The sequence below is a fragment of the Botryllus schlosseri genome, chromosome 12 (assembly GCF_051294905.1).
Source record: "Botryllus schlosseri isolate E-star chromosome 12, Bs_hap1, whole genome shotgun sequence".
Lineage (NCBI taxonomy): Eukaryota > Metazoa > Chordata > Ascidiacea > Stolidobranchia > Styelidae > Botryllus > Botryllus schlosseri.
The window spans coordinates 10,759,041-10,774,368 of record NC_137247.1 but is presented as its reverse complement, the minus strand read 5'-3'; the positions used below and the strand labels follow the sequence as shown (position 1 = coordinate 10,774,368).

The following is a 15,328-nucleotide window of genomic DNA, read 5'->3' as shown; positions in this document are numbered from 1 at the left end:
GAATTGTATTATATCAATTTGTAAATAGGTAATTTATTGCATCCTATCAATTCGTTTCTCTATTCTCTATTTTGGAAGGTGACTATAAACTGTGGGTATGCAATTACTTACGTAGTTTAATAGTTCTACGTAGCCTATATGTGAGCGATACAGCGCCTTTAACTCTATATTAGCTCATCATCGATAGAAAATCAATGTCCACTCAACCTGTATTTCAGACAGCTAGCAAAATGCAATGACGTAATCATGCTTATATACTTGGAAAAGGCAACTTGACTTGAATTGTGACTTGACTCGTGACTTGACTTGACTCGACTCACCTCCAAAAATCGAGTGACTTGACTTGACTCGAGTCACCTTCGAAAATCGATTGACTTGACATGACTCGAGTCAAAATGCGCAATGACTCGAAATGACTCGTGACTCGAAGGTAGTGACTTGATCCCAACACTGCTGCGATGTCGTCACACCCTAGTGGCATAGAGCTACCACTACATCTCTCTTCTCGGAACAAGCACAAAAGCTTATAAGCAGCACAAACATATACAACGCAAGCGCAGAATGAAGACAATAAACAATCCGAATTGAGGCAGTTAGCGGTACAAATGTATGAAACAATTGGCAGGCAAGAGGTGAATGAAGAACACAACATATTTACACACACTACTCCTATAACTACATCAGTACTCCTCGATGTATCTGCGAGGTGCGGTTCTGTTCCGATCCGACCGTCGGACTATAGATAACTAACCTACGTATGTTAGTTATCTATAGTCGGACTATAGAATGTAAACGTTTACATTCTATAGTCGGACTATCGCCGCCTCGTGATGGTCATCGCGATCGACACTATAGTAGCGCTCGAACTGCTATCTCCTCCCTGATCGGGAAATTTGAAGAATTCAGCTGCCTCACTGGCGGTAATCTCGACGCCTTCTTGCGGGGCATTCTCCGTCTGGTATCTCCGCACCATTCGGCGATTTCTTCTGAAAGTGTCACGCCCAGTTCTGATAACCGAGGATCTGGGTTGAGTGTCAGTGTCAAGTTTTTCCACAACCCCCTGCGATTTGCAGTCCGGAATCCAGACGCGATCTCCCATCTTGAACTCATCTCCAGGTACTACTCCGTGTCTTTTGTTGTAATCACGAGTAACTCTGCGTCGGTAATCTGCTTCGGCTTTCTTCACGGCGGTTCGGTCGACAGACTTGAGCAGAAGATCGTCTGGATGACACGGTACTCTTGTTCTTAGTTTGCAGCCCATGCTCAATTCTGCCGGCGAGTAGCCGATAGCCAATGGCGTGTTGCGGTATGCGAGTAGCGCCAGATATTCATCGTCACATTTTTGCAGAAGGTTTTTGATGATCTGAACGGCACGCTCAGCCTCCGAGTTCCCCTGTGGATACCTAGGTGAGGACATTATCTGTTCAATTTTCCAGCTTTCGCAAAGTCACGGGAAGAGAACATAGGTGCTCCATCTGTGACCAAAGTCTCGCAGATGCCATGCCTACTGAAAATCTTCTTGAATTTCAGAATCGTCTCTGCTGCGTTCACTGTTTTGGAGACAATGCAAATCTCAATGTCCCTGGAGTAGTAGTCAACGGCTAGCAGGTACATGGAATTCTGGTATTGAAAGAAGTCGGCACCAACACGGGACCAGGGTCTCTCGGGGAAGGATGCTGACAGCATCGGTTCCACCCTTTCTCGCTGATGCTCCGTGCACTTTTCGCAATTTCTGACGGTTTCTTCAATGTCCTTAGAAATTCCAGGCCACCAGCATGACTGTGATGCATTGAGTCGGGATTTTGTCACCCCTTGGTGAGCATCATGAAGGTATCTTAGAACGTCTTGTCTCAGCGTACAGGGGATCACCAAGCGATTTCCTTTAAGCAGGAGTCCATCATAAGTAGAAAAACAGGCTCTATCATTCCAGTATGGGTCAAGTGGGCCATGCAACGTCTCTTTGCATTTCAGCCACCCTGAGGATGCATATTGCATCACTGTGCGCAATACGTCATCTTTCTGCAGCTCAGAGCGAATTTCATCCAACCGTTTGCAAGACGCAGGAAGGCTGGATGTGACGGCATTGACACAGGCTTCTGTCTCATTATGAAGGCCATCAACGTCCTCGAAAGTTGGCAACGGACAACGAGACAATGCGTCCGCAGTATATAGCAGTTTCCCTGGAACATGAGATGTGGTGAAGTTGAACTTCATGAGGCGCATTCGGAAACGTTGCACTCTGAGCGGAAGCACGTTGACAAAAGCGTAACTAATGGTTGGTGCTCAGTCTCCACGCGAAGTTGATGCAAGCCGATCAGGAGTTCCTTTCATCTCTCCATAGACCACGTTATAGCAATAGGGCCTCCTTCTCGATTTGAGCGTATCGTCTCTCTGTCTCAGTCAGCGATCTGCTAGCATACGCGACAGGGCGGAGAGAGTTGTCTACCTGGCGTTGCATCAGCACAGCTCCAAGTCCATAACTGCTGGAGTCGGCAGAGAGTTCAGTTTCCTTATCCGGGCTATACATAGCAAGAGTCACATACGAGGACAGCTCTGCCTTAACGTGGTCGAAGGCCAGCTGTTGTTCAGCACCCCAGAGCCACGAAGTGTTTTTCTTCAGTAGATCCCTCAGCGGCTTTGTAAGCTCAGCCAGGTTGGGTGAGAATTTCATGAGTTGATTAGTCATTCCCAGAAACCTTCTCAGTTCCGGAACATCTGAGGGAGAGGAGAACTTGGCAATTGCCTCAATCTTTTTGGGATCCTTGCCGATGCCATCCTTGCCAACAACATGTCCGAGGTATTCCAGTTTAGTCGCTGAAAAGACACATTTGTCTTTATTCAATGTAATTCCCTCATCTCGGAGTCTATCCAGTACAAGTCCGAGGGTGGTATTGTAATCCTGTGGTGAGCTAGCAATTATGATGTCATCCATGTGACATATCACATTGGGGATGCCAGCAAGCACCTGATTCATTTTCCGTTGGTAGACTTCGGGTGCGCTGGCGATACCGTACGGAAGCCTCTTGAATCTGAACCTGCCATCAGGGGTGATGAATGCAGTTACGACACTCAGTTTCAAGTTCTATTTGATAAAATCCACTATTTGCATCCAGTTTGGTGTAAACAGTTCCTTCAGCAATCTTCCCCAGGGTGCTTTCAACTGTCGGCATAGGGTAGAGTTCCCTATCGACAGAATCATTCAGTTTCGTTAGATCCACACACAGGCGTATTTCAGAGTTTTGCTTTGGTACCACAACGATCAGTGCGCACCAGTCTGTTGGCTCGTTGACAGGCTCAATTATGTCCGCCTTTTGCAATTTACTTAGCTCAGCAGTAAACTACCAAGCAAAGGAATGGGAACTCTACGAGGTACTTTCAGGCTAAATGGTTTAGCATTCGCCTTCAGTTTGATAGAGTACTGTCCTCTCTTTCCCACTCCTTGAAAGAGTTCAGGGTAAGCTTTCACGACCTCTTCCTTAGACCGAAGCGAGGGAGTTACTGCACAGTCTACTGCACGGATGCTAACTGTACCCGGCACATCTTGCAGGAGTCCGATTTTGAATGCCCCTGGGATACCCAAGAGTAGTTTAGGCGTATCCCGGACAACGTAGACCTTTTCCACAACGGAGTTATCCTCAAACCCGAGCGTCATAGCGACATAGCCAAGGGTGGAAAGTTCCTTATTCCCTGCAGTCATCAAACGTTTGTCGGAGGGTCTGATGGATCCATATTGACGCTTGTATATGTGCAAGGGCATGACTGATACTTGTGCGCCAGTATCAACGCACCATGTAAGCAGGTCAAGGGCAACCTTGAGCTTGACAAACCAGCCAATATCTTCCGCTGGTTCCACCGTGCTAATGGTCAGCCCCTGGTGTGGGATTACAGGCTCCATGTTAACTGTATCGGTATTATGAGCACTATCCAAATCTACAGCAGCAATCACGGATCCCACAAAGACTGGTGCGATGGGACTTGAGCGTCCGTCCACATCTTCACCAACAGTATCGGATTCAACGGTATTCACGGTATTTTCTCGGTATCCACGGTATTTTATTCCGCCCGTGGCCCTGGAACTTCCACAATCAGCCTCGAATTTTTCATTGTTATGGAGATTGGCATTCGGACGCAACAATGCTGGACAATGCTGTCTAGCTCTTTTTCTCTTGAGCTACTCTCTCGTTTTGCCAGACAGCATTGTTGCGTCCCAATGTCAATCTCCATAACAATGAAAAATTCGAGGCTGATTGTGGGAGTTCCAGGGCCACGAGCGGAATAAAATTAATATTTTCGTAATCAGTGCAGAGTCAGATTTCGATTGATACCCGTTTTACCAAATCTAATGCTCGGCAAGCCGGTCAAAAATGACCGTCAAATTGCCTGTAGCCAAATGGAAATTGTGACGTGAGACAATTTCACTGAGGCGTGAGATTTGCCTGTGTCGACACCATATAGGCAGCACCGTAACTGCCGCACCCCAAACCCCCCAATTGGGGGGGCCCGAGCTCGAAGGGGGCCCAAAATTATTTCGTGAATTAGCATAAATCATAGAGTATTTTTTGAAAATTTATGCAATTTTTTCAAAAATTTTTCGCGCTGCGCGCGAATTCAAGTAGCCATGTATCTTTATTATTGGGTATTGGGCCATTACCGCGCCACGACCCACCAAGACATACTATCAAGTTTTAGGCCATATAACATGCGACTCCAAGAAGTGTGCCAGAACGATCGGCAGCGAGAAAACCTTGGCCGAAAGGGTCTATGCCCTTCCCAGCAAACACAGTACAGACCAAAGATGTAGAAAAGCCGATCCGATATAGTAGATATTAGATCTTGGCAGGTCGTAGAAAGGGGGATTTTGTGTCGACTCAATTCAACGTCTTTTCCATGTCCTTCAATAATGTAAATATTATGCAGATGCTACAGCCTTTAAACATGGTGAGTAGAATGTAGATCCTACGTTAGAAGAAGAAGATCCTGATATAATAACCTGTTTTCTACCACTATGGGCTTAACCTGATCACGGCTGCGTACACACACCACATTATTTACTACATATTAATCACATTTGTGATAATTTAATTTCAAACGAATTGGCAATAATGCCGTTGTAAAAAATAAAACGAACAAACGAACGAATGTCTTCAGAAAGAAAGTGAAAACAGTCCTTATCATCAGGTTTCATCTTCTGATGAGCCAGTTAAATAACCAGCATGCGGCCTTTTCTTTTCAACACCCTGCAGAAATAAAATGAAAATGATGATTGATAGCTAAGACATTCGTACTGCGAAAATGGCAGAGGTACCGACTAACTAATGACTCCTACATTTTTTTCGCCCATACTTACTAAAATGGATTCGATTCTGAACTATTTCCACTCAAGTTTTCAAGTTTTATTATTATATTTTTTAATATTATATGACTAGAGAACTGACTTCAATCGTCACTTCTACTTGATTATCAAGATCAACGATGACTACTTCAGCACTCTTTGAAAACAGCCACTAACACAAAAAGAATTATTGACTAAAATTTCTTCACATTCTGTCCAAAATGATCAATTCAACAATCCAAATGAATCAGAACAAAACATTTGAGTGGCGGCACTGGTATAGACATTAATAAATTATTAGAATTGACAGCAAGATAACCAGCAAGACATTAAAATGAGAATTAGTGCAGTTTCTTAGGCTGTAGTGATACTCAGCCAGTAATTGACCTAGCAGAGAGCAAAACGTTGTAAATAAAGCGAGCGAAACCTCCGACAAATGATACGATAAAACATTAGAATCGACAGTCTTACTAGAAGCAGAATAACAATCATGAGGGGTTAGAGAACAGAAGCCCGGGAAGTGACCATCAGAAATTACTGCATACTGGCCGAACAAATCCATGACCACTAACAAATGGTCTTTCAATAGTCAATATTGATACCAAATGACACCACCCCTATTTCATAGCAACATTTAGCAAATACAGCGCTGGAGTCAACCTTATATAAGCGCTAACCAAACGCCCATTAGTTTTCCCACCTACTACTTCGCGGATGGAAATACGCATTAAAGCGAACGGACGCGACTTGTCACACTCTTGCTATTTCTGCTCCTTTTTTCTCTTCGTTCCTCTTCTCTGTCGCTTCCGCTTGAGGAGAGAAACAGTCGGCCGCGTTTACGGATCGTGAATTCCCGGTGGGTGATTCTTCCTCGAATGGTCAGCACCTTGAAAATTGAGAACAATGTTGTTGCAAAATGCATGACAATTTGAAAGTTACATCATTCTAATTATTCCAGTTATGGCCGTGAATCGTTACAAGTGCGGTAACCATAAGAATTATTACTATACTTCAACTACAAATACAATATATTGTATAAAATGATTACCAATTCTTTTACGTTGATCGAGTCCCAAATAGATGAAATATGTCAAAGAATTTGCTAAATTTTTGTATAATTTGACAGATTCCGAAATCTTCTCAAAGTGCACCTTTCAAAAATTTGATATCAAGACTCCCAACATTTTACAATTCGAAGTTGGATGGCTTTACCAATACAAGCAAACAGTTTGTATCGCAATTGACAATTATGTAGAGAACGCTGCGAGACATATGAGTAGGCCTACCCTAAAACGTTTCTCTGACATGGACATTAGGGCTCTTAAAATATGACTTTATTTCTCAAATCGTTCTGGCTACTTGATAAAATTGTTAGGTTACCTAATTTAAGCCTAAACACAAAATTTGGTTCAATTCCAGCCAGTAACCGCTTTGCTACAGGAGAAGAAAGTTTCTATTTATTATATAAAAATAAATAGGTAATAAAAATTTGAAAATTTTCTGTTCACCCCATGAAAGTGTTAGGCTGTCTATAGAAACGATGCTCACCAAATTTGGTTCAATTCCAACCAGTGGAAGCGGAGATATAGCCGTCAAAAAATTTGGATTTGAATAAAATAGTATTTACGGTGACCGATTCTTTGTTTACTTATTAAAGTTGTGCTCACCGTAAGTACTATTTTATTAAAATCCAAATTTTTCGACAGCAATAACTCCGCTTCCACTGGTTGGAATTGAACCAAATTTGGTGAGCATCGTTTCTATAGACAGCCTAACACTTTCATGGGGTGAACAGAAAATCTTCAAATTTTTTATTATTCATTTTTATATAATAAATAGGAACTTTCTTCTCTTGTAGCAAAGCGGATACTGGCTGGATTTGAACCATATTTTGTTTGTAGGCTTAAATTAGGTAACCTAACAATTTTATCAAGTAGCCAGTACGATTTGAGAAAAAAAGTCATTTTTGAAGAGCCCTACTGTTCATGACCGTCCACGTTTAGAGTTGCATCTCAAAGATGCTAAAATAAGCCTAAATATAATCCAAGCAATACGATCGTCCACTTTGACTGACTGAATTTCTAAAAACACCTTGATAGCTTCCACATCTGACGTTTATATATACCGTCTGCTATCGGCACAACAAAGTAGGCCTATTTAAAAATACCAAAACAGATTCAACATACCACATCTCTTGCTTTTGCTTTCATTCAATTTTCCATCAAACTTCTTTAAATCCTCCTTTGTGGTGAGTTGCTTTGGAATTCTCCTAGGATCAATTCCGATATCGTTTTATCATATACAATCTATGGCGGAATAAAAGTTTCGGATAAGTTCTAAAACGAACACAATTTTCCACACAAAAGTCAATTGCCACACGAAATGCCAAATGCTACGGTCTCATTTTACAAGGTATGGCGAGGAAACGTAGTGGTACGTTCCATTATAGCTAAACACCAATGAATTGCGGGTTCGAGCGTGACACGTCGACTCCATAATTCCTACCGAAGTGTTGGCCGTTTATCTAGGCTCCTCCTCGCCATCTGATTCGCATAGCCATGTCTTAAAAAGCCTAGGAGTGGGCCGTGCTGTAAGTGGGCAGATGGTTGCCGATGCACCCGGCACTTGGTGAATTCGGCCGCACAAACTCGGCACTTGGTGAATTCGGCCCTCGGGAAATTTTGAAATGAAGTGTATTTACAGCTATTAATATGAATTATCAAACTAATAATAGTATTATCAAGTGATTCGTCAATCTTGTAAGGAGGTCAGGGCATCCGTAGATCGCGCAGTCACGGCGTGATTAGATCACGGATTGCGTAGCCACGGGAAATAACACAGCGCTCATATACCGACCACGCGCGGTCTGCTTGGAATCGATGGCATGAGTCACGGGCCTGTGTCGTGTAAGTTTTGAGAAGATGGATCTTGGCGTTGTATGTGAGATCAAAACTGTGGAACATCAAGCGGCGCTTCTTCGTTTATCGATCACGACAAGCCAGTGTTTCTCATCAACAAATGTTTCGCATGATCACGTCAAAATAAATTATTTTTTGCCTTTGGAGAGACGATTCCACTCTGGGATTAGGGTGTCTCGATAACACGGTTGAAGGATCCCAAGATTACGAGATCTACCACGAGCCACGACACGTTTAAATTTCCTTTTTGATACTGTTCATTCATACTAAATGCATTTCTAATGCGAAGGTGTTCTAGTGCCAATTCCTCCAAGGGCCGAGTTCACCAAGTGAAGAGCGTCGCGTTATTTCCCGCAATTACGCAATCTGTGATCTAATCACGCCGTGACTGTGTGATCTACGCATGCCCTGACCCCCGTACAACATTGACAACCACTCAAAGTGCCAAGTTCACCGGCAAACATTCCAGTAACCAATCATGGTGACCGGTACCGCTACGAGATCTACCACGGCCGAATTCACCAAGTGCCGAGTTCACTGGCAATCGGGCAGATACGGAATAATAATAATAAGAACCGGCCTGGTGTAAAATGACCAGTGTAGTCGAACCACCACCATGAACACCACAAACAAACAAATAAACATCTAACATGGAAAAGAAATTACATTTGCAGCCTTTGACAAACACAGTTACCATTGAAACCAGCAATTAAGGTCTTGTTCGAAAGCAGAATAACAACTGTTTTAGTGGACATATCAAATCAAATGTTGGAAAGTTCATGTAAAATAGCCCAAAATATTATCTTACTGTGACCATATTCCATCAATATGGTCTGGCTAGCTCTGGGCCAACATAATCAAGCTGCGTTTGGTTTCAACGATTAATAATCTTGTCACTGGATTCGAGGTATAATTGCACTCAAATATCAAATTTTGCTCCATTAATCAACATCAAGTTGAAAATGTCCATTCTTGCACCAACTTTTATAAAATCATGAATCAGTGTTCTACAGGAATGTATCTATATGACTTATATACCTAGAAAATTCAAGCATAAATTTTATGATATACCGTAGGTATAGTTACCGGTAATTCAGATGTTTGAAGCGAATTATAGTGGTCTAATTTCACTAAATTAGAGCGAAATGCCAGCAATATAATTGTAATCTAATTCGGAAAAACGGTTTAGCTCTAATTCTAACCTGGAAAAGCTGAAACTTTTCTATAGTTGTCTACACCTGTTTTGCAGAAAGTCAAACAGCTCTAGGCGTCATATACTACAGGCAATTCGAAATACCCCATAAGCTATATGCTACTGCATATATACCTTTAACCCGCTACCTCAGTCAGTCACAATTCCTATATATTTACGGCATTTACCATACAGAAAGAGCGAACTATGCCTGGCTGCGACCTGTTGCGCGTCAAATCTTTGTATGGCGCGATGACGTAAAATTTGAATCGCCGAAATATTCTAGAAGTCACGCATCGATAATCATATTCCTAAACGTACAACATATCACTTTTATTTAGTTATTCTCTGAATAAAACTATTAACCATTCTCGTTGAACATGCGAGATTACCGAAAGAGCGAATATATATATAATGAAGATCAAATATATCAGAGGAAAACAAAACTATTCGACCTTAGAGCAACAACACGAATATACAACACCGGTGACATCCTCACGCAATAAAACGAAGGGAGAACATTGTTTTCTAATGGATAGAACGAAGCTACCGCATGAGATCGAACAAAACCGGATAGAATTCATCGTGATTGAATGTACCGACAAAGTCATCCTTTCTACGTATTTTAGTCGTACCCGCGAGAGATAGAAAATTTGCATTATTAGGTTAACTACCGGATATAACGAAGCCTAATGCATGAGATGGAACAACACCGAGTATGAATTTATTCTGATTGAATATAACCACAAGACCATCCTACTACGTATTTTAGACATTCCCTCGACACTTAGAAAATCAGAACCTAATCGAGATGATCCCGGATGATCCTTTTACGGTTTTGTGTTTGCTGGGTTATGCTGACCAAAGATTTCGCTATATATACAAAATACATATAGGTTTAATTGTCCATAGGTGCCTAAATGACTGGCTCCGAATGTTCCTCCATAGATGCCTAAATGACTGGCGCCGAATGTTCCTGTCTTTGCAATCTGAACCTCACAAGACAAATACCATCCCGCTGGGAAAAATTTTATGCCAGTGAAGAAATACCAATTTGAAATCGTATGCGTCTCTTAGTTTAGAAGCCTACGTTTGGGCGATTCTATATTTTTTGATATAGCAGACTAGAAGTCACGAAATAACGTCATGTAACGAAGTCATGTAAACGGGTCCGCCCGCCCGAAGATGTTCAATTATTATTTACGGGCCCTCCCGTTTTAAACACTTCACTCAGCTCTACCGGTAAATCTAATTACGTGAGTAGAGAGAACAATAAATTGATAGCATAATATATATGCAATCGCCGATCTGATTGACCGATTCCATCATAAATTATAGAAATTTTTCGTGCTTCGCGCTGGCTCACAATACAGTACAGTTTTAGTACACGATTTTGGGGGCCTGACGAGGTGTGGTTTCATTCCTACCAACGGGTATACGCCCGAAGATGTTTAATTATTATTGAGTGGTCCTGATCCCAACACTGGTGGTCCTACCTCTTCAAACACACCTCACTCAGCTCTACCGGCAAATCTGATTACGTGAGCAGAGAGAAGATAAAAATTGGTAACAATATATCTGCAATTCCCGATCATACTGACCGATTCAGTCATGAATTCTAGAAATTTCCCGCGCTTCGCGCGCTTAGGCGACAAAAGCTGATTCACTAAACAAACTCCCAACGCATATCATAACTAGCGGTAAACAGGGTATCGCCGGAGGGGGGTCTGGGGGGCGAAGCCCCTCAGAAGTTCGGTCTATAACCCTATGGGGGGCCCACGACCAAAGTTTTGAGGGGGGCCTGGCGAAGTGCTGTTACGGCCCTGCATATAGGACACTATGATTGGTTACTGGAATGTTTGCCGGTGACGCACTTTGAGTTTCCTATTGTGACGCAACAATATCATCTGGAATAAGAAGCCGCAGCCAGTTGCCTATGGTCATTAGGGCTGTTCAAAAATAACTTTTTTTTCCTGATTCCAGCCATTCACTGATTAAATTGTCAGGTTGCCACAACAAAGGCTGCACACCAAATTTGTTTCAATTCGAACATGTCTAAGCGTCCGCAGAGCCAATTAAAATTTTTAATTTACTACGTAAAATTTAAAAAAATTTCAAATTTTTCTCTCAACCCCATGAAAATGTTGAGATGTCTTCAAAGACCATGCAAATGAAATTTGAGTCAATTCCAACCTGTAGAAACGGAGTTATTTGAGTTTTTCGTTGATAATTCTCGGATTATCCACCAATCAAGGATAATTGGAGAATTATCAACGAAAAACTCCAATAACTCCACTTCTACTAGTCCGAATTGAGTCAATTTTTTTTGCATCGTCTCTGAAGACAGCTCAACAATTTCATGTGGTTGACAGAAAAATTTGAAAAATTTTTTTTTTCAATTTTCCTTTATAAATTTAAAATTTTAATTGGATCCGCGGAGCCCTATACTTGGTCATATGAACGAATGACGTATCCTCATCTCGTGCTCTGTTACTTCCTCCAACCTACACTGACATAAGCTTCAACAGCCTGCCCTACTCTGACCAGCTTCATACCGACAAGATAGCGTAATGGTCAAGCGTCCGGCTTCTTGATCGGTAGGTCGTGGGTTCGATTCCCGGCCGGGTCAGACCAAAGACCTGATTAGTAACACTGGTATCCATGGCTTCCCTGCTTGGCGCTCATGCATTACTGGGATAGCATGGAGGGGTGGTGCATGACTTAGAAAGCCGTAAAGGCTATATCTGCACTTCCTTGTCCAGCGGCATATGCACAATTGCACATCATGCACTCATGGTATGCATATGCGCAGATCGTGTGTATGTGTATCGGTGTATATGCCGCAAAAACATCAAGGACAAAAATGAACTACGTCCTTTCCTTTCACAAATCAGGTATACGAGTCCCATTGGCTAATAGAGAATGTCCATCTAATTAATCTAATTATTAAAAATCACATCTAATATAAATAACGAAAACGACAAAATCACATATAATATAAATGAAAACGACAAAATCACATCTAATATAAATAAAAATCTAATCTAATCAGGTTTGTTCTTCACAAATAGGCCCATTAATGCCAGCAATTTCTTTTAGTAGGCGACGGGGTGTCTTCTTCCCTTTCTTGAATTGATTCCAGAGTTTATATAATTGCCCATCAATTAATCGACACTCTTTGCGTCGTCGTTTCTTCGTCTTCCCTTCAGAGAGGAGGACCACCTGTTCGTACGAGAACAACGCTTCCTCATTCAAGAGAAGAATGAGGTTATATACATTGGCATGTTGCGCCGTCCTCGCATGTTCAGGCGGGTGTGCCATCCCTCGGCATCATTGTTCGTGCGGATTGCAGTTTTGTAAACGCTACAATTCTGTGGCTTGAAATTTTTGGATGTGATCCATGCAGTTTGCATATACTCGAACAATGGTTCTAGTTTTGGGTCCGTGTGTTTGCGCATCAGCCTTGAATAACTTGGCTCTGTGAGCTCTGCTGGCATATAACACAGACTCATTAACTGCTATATTACCTGCTTCATAGCAGTACGAGTAGCTTTTCTCGCATAGTAGTATTTCGAAAGCATCAACTCCTCAATTTTCCTGAACACACATTGTGTGAAGTGGAAGGAGCACCACCACACGTCTACTCCAGGAAGCATCGCAGATAACGACATCCAAATGGCGAACTTGAAGTCGCATACCACTCTTTTTACTCGGCATTCGCCTACAGCATCAATTACTTAGTTGAGGACAGCGACATAGTCTGTTTTCGTCTTCGCGACATTAGGGAAAACACTAGAGGTATTTGCTTTGTTGCAGTCCCAGATCGAATGAATGCATGCATGGAGAAAAGTTGGTAAAAGGGTTTTCGGACAACTTTGAATGTTTCATCCACATACCACGTTTTTGAATTTTTTAGGTCTATCTGCTGCTCACAAGCAAATATGAGGTGACGGGCCCCTTCTAGTAAGACATCTCCAAGCAGAAAATTTGAAGTGTCAAAATTCAGCGGAAGGGTCGGATAGCGATGATTCAACAATATCGTCTTCCTGCAAAATAAATATGGTCAAAACTTGATAACATCCAATTGCATAGCATCGTTTGACTTACGCGGTTGTAAAATGGCACTGATCGAGTTGCATCCAAGACACGGGCCCCTTCACATGCACCCTCAATAAGTTGAGCACCGGCGACGTGCATAATTGGAGATGGGGGTGGTGGCTATAAAATTAAGATGAATGAAACCTAATAACAGAAAGCAGGCTTATTCGAATTACTCACAATCAAATCAGGTCAACATTATGTACATTTGAAGTCCACGCTACAATCTTCCTCAACCATTCTTCTTGTGACATAATAGCTTGTGGGCCACAAGCGATGTATTGCCACATGCTGCACTCATCGCATTTCAAGGCAGCTTGATCCTCTAAAACTTCATTATTAAATAAAACACAGAGATCCATGTTCTCGAACGTCGTACGTCCGTCCCACGCCAAGTGAAATTAAAACAACATTCAACACTGATCCGACCACGCGTGGTCGATATCGACGATATGTGAGCGTCGCGTTATCATCTCCCGCGCTTGCGCGATCCGTGATCACGTGATCTAATCACGCCGTGACTGCGTGATCTATGCATGCCCTGACCTCCTTAGCATGCCCTGACCTCCTTACAAGATTGACGAATCACTTGATACTACTACTATTATTAGTTTATTAATTCATATTCATAGTTGTTAAGCGGACTAGCAACCTAAAAACCTAAATTTCGGATGGCTTACCCCCATCACCATGACATTTTCACCGTTGCTAGATGTCGCTATGCTATAAACAAGAAACCATAAATGTTCGTTCTACCCTGCAGATTGTGGATTTTTTTTTTGTATTTCAAGGACAGAAAATGCACCGACACGGGGAACGCATAATCTCGATATTGTGAAGCCCTTTTCCGATCTAACGCCTTCTTTAGGAAAGTACTAGGACAGTGCTGTGCTATGCTAAAATTTGAAGGATTACATGCAACTCACCTCGGAGAAGTTTCATTTCGAAATTCAAAAAAATCCCAATTTTTGTCATAAATTTGCTGTAAGTTTACTGTGACGTTCTGTACCTCTTGACATGGTAGACCAATATATATATACGATATCCCTGAGTTTTGAAGGTTGTTGAAAATAGCACCCACATGTTCAATGGTTGGTTGAAGACGCTAAAAGTTTGATGAACTGGATATTTCATTTGGAAATAGGATATCGAGACTCAACAGAACTGTGGTTGCTACATCGGGAATTTACCATTGGCTGCAATACTTCACCAACCGTCAGACAATCAATACCGATTTGGACATAGCAATTTTTGGACCGAAACTCTACTTGATATTATTCATCTAAAAGGTTTGGTGCTGATATTATTCATCTAAAAGGTTTGGTGCTAATATATTTCGATACATGCTACTGTACAATCGCTATTTGTAGCGCTATCGTAGCGCTCATCGCCCACATAATTGGATCAAGCCAGTGTTGCGTGACGCGAATCGAACAGCGCGAACGCATAAGTATCTCCATTCACTGACAAGCTAACATGGAAATTGGGTCAACTCGGAATCATGACGAATAAGAATAGTTTCCCACTGATCAGAAAGTGTAACTCAATATCGACCAACGAGACGGCATCAATTCTGCAAGCCCCGAAGGGTAAACAAATTAGTTTGATTCATACAAATATCAGAGGATTGCAATCTAATTCCCACCATGATGAGTTAAAAGACCTTATCGTTGACCTGAAGTTACCGACCCTCGTAGCAATTTAAGAAATAAACTTTTCAACCAAACCCTCGCAAAACGTTGATATATCGGGATACAACTTCGAGTATACTCCGGCATCGAAGTCAAA

General features: G+C 42.0%; 2 long non-coding RNA genes across 2 annotated transcripts in view; one reads left to right on the top strand and one right to left on the bottom strand.

Moving 5' to 3' along the window:
* Positions 1-15,328, top strand: part of LOC145452288 (uncharacterized) — a 106,136-nt gene that overhangs the window by 84,486 nt on the left and 6,322 nt on the right. The gene's annotated exons all lie outside the window — the stretch shown is intronic.
* On the bottom strand, positions 5,059-10,306 carry LOC145452286 (uncharacterized). The gene is made up of 3 exons (XR_013919279.1): positions 7,519-10,306; positions 5,993-6,218; positions 5,059-5,237 (listed from the first exon to the last, which is right to left on the bottom strand). It is a non-coding gene; the product is annotated as an uncharacterized LOC145452286 (long non-coding RNA).